This window comes from Sinocyclocheilus rhinocerous, unplaced genomic scaffold (genome assembly GCF_001515625.1).
Source record: "Sinocyclocheilus rhinocerous isolate Xijiao unplaced genomic scaffold, SAMN03320098_v1.1 scaffold3116, whole genome shotgun sequence".
NCBI classification, from domain to species: domain Eukaryota; kingdom Metazoa; phylum Chordata; class Actinopteri; order Cypriniformes; family Cyprinidae; genus Sinocyclocheilus; species Sinocyclocheilus rhinocerous.
In genome coordinates this window covers 54613-59011 of record NW_015626391.1, presented here as the reverse complement: position 1 = coordinate 59011, position 4399 = coordinate 54613, and positions in this window count along the sequence as shown.

The window sequence follows — 4399 nt, the reverse complement described above, 5'->3', positions numbered from 1 at the left end:
CGGTGAGTGTGTGTATGTATATATATATATATATATATATATACATACATACATACATACATACATATATTGTTTTTTGGTGCTAAATTTCTTACACCTTCTACCTTATTTTATTTATTCTCAGCTTAGGTAAAGCAAGTCAAATCTGTCCTATTTAATAAGAATTTGAATTTGAATACTTACAAAATAGATCACAGAAGACTTCTCCGTGGTCTGTTCTGCTCAAGAATCAGAGTCTTTTGGCAGGCGACCTTCTTAGTTATAATTTGTGTAGTTTTATTGTTTATAGGTTAAATACGGCACAAACAAAACACTAATATAAAAACAGAAATACAAATGAAAGCATATAATTTGCAAGCTTCAATGGAAATTTTCTTTCTGTTCCGTATGCATGCATGTGTACCGAACAAATATAGCTGCTTAATAATACCTCTATTTTGATATATTTTCATTTAAACAAATTTATATTTTTTTCTTAAAGGCATCAATGGCAAGGCCGCCGGCACCGGAGAAGCTGTTACACAGAACCAGCATCTGCGTTCCTCATTGCACTTCAGTCCCTTATAGACAGCTGGTGGATTTCAATGTCTTGTGACGTCATGAGGTCTGGAAATTCCCTAAGAAGCTTCTTATAAAAAGCCTTCCGTTTTAACATTTATTCTCGGACCCAAACAGATTACATCTGTGTATGGGGGATGAGAAGCCTCTGTAGAAGCTGTTCTCACGGCCAAATGGTCACACCTGGTGTAGAGCAACGTTTATCAGATTTTGAAAGGAGACCGCCCACAACAGAAGTACAGAATTCACTTAAGTTTTCAATATTTTTCATAAGTGACTGCTGTGAAACTGAGACCAATTTATCAATCGCACAGAGGCCTTTAGAATGATACCAAACATAAAGGGGAAAAACAACAGGTTCACAAGATACATGATATATACATATTCTTAATGAACTTTGAATGAAACCTTTTGGGGAAAAAGAGGGAGAGGCAGAGAGGGCAGGGGGGAGAAATGAGCAAGGAGAGAGGTGTTGTTTGCTCTCTTTTTGAGATCTCTTCTCCAGATTAGTTTTATGGTTTTGTTGCATGACATGTTTTGTGTGAGTTCCTAACACTTGGATTCATGAGGAGATAATTTCATAAGAAAATAATTTCACTCCTTACAGTGTCTTTCTTAATAAACCACTTTCTTAATAAAAACAATTACAATAACATGCGGTTACAATACAAAGGTATCACATATAAAGAAAAGGCAAACCTGCAATAGGACAATTGCATATATATATATATATATATATATATAATATATATAAACTTTATTCTATACAATAAAGTAAAGAATGTCACAGAAACACAGTCATGGAACAAATATGACTTTCCCTGTGCAACAGTTTTCATATGAAGCTTTTTTCTCTCCACCCTCTCCTCTAGTTACAAAAAAAAAAAATACGTGGAAGAACTTTTTCTTTTTTATTTGTTGTTGTTGTTGTCTGAAGACCACGTTCATCATCTCCACCCCTCACGATGAGATCTAGAGTCCTATAAAAGAACATCTTCTGCCTGATCCGAGAGAAAACGGCTGCTGTTGTTATTTATCGGTGAATCTCAGGATTTTACAAGACTACACAAGAACGGTGAGTATATGTTTTAAAGCTTTTACAACAGGCAATAAAAGTCTTAATGTCTTTATATTTCTAAGTGACAACAATAGCATAAACAATGTTGTTTTGATTGCTTCTACTTTCCTCATTTGTAAATCGCTTTGGATAAAAGTGTCTGCTAATCCAGCATTTTCCAATAATGAGCTTTAATTCTAAAGAAAATTTAGCCAATACCAATGACTTACACACCAGTAAAGACTATAAATACCACTGTTAGCAACTTTTCAGGCAGGATTGTGTAACTTGAATGTTGACTCTGTTGTTTTACAGATGAGTGCATCCAAACTCCAGGAAAGGTCTGTACTCCTTCTCAGATTCCAGCATTATACAGTTGCAATCAAAATTATTCAACCCCCTTGACCTGCAAGACATTTTGCTGCAGAAAACAAAACTTTATGAAAACAATTCAACCAAAGCGTCAGTACATACTATAAGAGACAGTTTATTAACACACATTTGAGTGTGTTAATAAAAATGAAAAAATCTAATTGGCTCTAAACATTCAAGTACAAAATTATTCAACGACCAAAAGTCACAATTTTTGGCAAATTTAAAATTTTAAATGCTTAGAAGCTTCTGTCACCCCTCTACTACAATCTTGATTAATTTCTCACTGGAAAAAGCTTCCAGATCACTGATCATCTTTGGGTTTCATGTTGCTACCAAATATTTTAATTGAGATTTTAACCTGAAGACTAAATAATTCTACGGCTGATCCCTGAACCAAGCTTAAGTAGATGTGGACGTGTACTTTGGGATGGCTGTCCTGCAGGAGAGTCCATTGATCATCAAGCACGGAAGGCATCACAATTCTTGCTATAATTACCTGATACTTAAAAGAATACATGATGTCCTTCATACAGTCAAGATTTCCACTTCATGCAACAGCAAAACACCCCCATAATAAGACTGGTCCACCTCCATGTTTGTCCGTGGAAATGCTGTTCTTCTGCTCATGAGCTTTGCCTTTTTTTGCACCAGACAAACTGCTGATCCATGTGTCCAAAATGTACAGTTGGGTCACATCACTCCATAAAACATTCTTCCAGAACTCCACAGGTTTATCCAAATGAATTATAGCATATTCAGGTCTGCCTTTTGTGTTCTTTATGGCCATGTCTGTCTTCTTATACTCTGCATTGAAATGTTTTTTCCTCAACAAACAGCTCAAGCTACTGTAATTCAGTTATGTTATAGAGTTTCCAAAAGCTTAATTGTGTTTTACCACAATTTTGTACCATACTGTACAAATAAGCAACTTAAAAACAGCAAATCTGAATTGGGGTTGAATAATTATGACATAGCTGTATTACAAAAATAAATTTATAATTTTATTTATAATAAATAAATAAAATCCTATAACTCAAAAACATTAGATTATATATTGACATTATCACATTTAATTTGCCACTAAACTGTTATAGATGCAATTTAAAAAAACTCTTGATCTTTCGAAAAGCTTACATCTGTAAATTATTTATGTCTCTAGGGGGTTGAATAATTTCGATTAGAATTGTATATAAGTACTCTACTGCATAAACACAATTAATATCTATTACAAACTGGATCTTTCTGTGATCTGCTCATAATTAACATCAGAGTTGATTGTATGCTAATCTAAAATAAAAAAATATATGAAATATCAGTATGTCTGTCTATGTCTCCACTCTGCAGTGGTGAGGTGAGAATTTCACACTCTCTACATACGAAGGAGGACGAGTTTGTAGACAAAAGGAGAAAAACAATTTTTCAAAGCCTGCAGAAACTCAAGATACACTGCAGTAAGGTACATCTTATACTTAATAAATTACTATTAGCGGTGTAACGTACCGGAAATTTTCTTTCTGTTCCGTATGCATGCATGTGTACCGAACAAATATAGCTGCGTAATAATACCTCTATTTTTATATATCTTAATTTAAACAAATTTATATTTTTTTCTTAAATCCCAAAATCGATCTTTTATTCTGTGCTGTTTTAGTTGATGCGTGAATAAAACTTTAGACATTACCGCGCCTCCTATCTAATAATAGCAATACGATTTGTGTTTTGTTACTTTCGATAAGAAACTAAGTCAAATATTTCAAATTCTGTCCATTTTATCCAAAAACCTAAACATTAAATGCCACTTTGATGTGGCATGACCGATCACTGTAGGCTAGAGGCCTCAGTTCAAACGGCAGCTCGAGTGAACGTGATCATCCTCCACTCTTTACTACTAGTTACAGCAGGAAATAACCATCATGCATTTCACTAAATGTATGCGCTATATTTTACTTAAAGGGATAGTTCACCCAAAAATGAAAATTACCCCATGATTTACTGCCCCTCAAGCCACCCTAGTGTATATGGCTTTCTTCTTTCAGATGAATACAATCGGAGTTATATTAAATAATGTCCTGGCTCTTCCAAGCTTTATAATGTGTTTAATGTAAAGGTGTTTCCTTCAGGGTCTGGTGTTGGAATATAAACATAATGTTATTTAGATTTATAAATTAATGTAAAAACTGCCTCATGTACAGTTGACATGTTTGCATTTTATTTGAGTGCTTATTATCATATCTAAAAATAAATGGCAGTTGAATTTAATTGTTTGGGCTCTGTTGTAATTGTAACCTTTAATATTATTGTAAAGAGCAAGTAATTGGGCTTCCTGTATAGTTTACAGCATTAGCTGAGGTAGATTTTTCATCCTTAAGCATTTTTCATTATAATTGAACTTATTTAAAGACAGAGGCA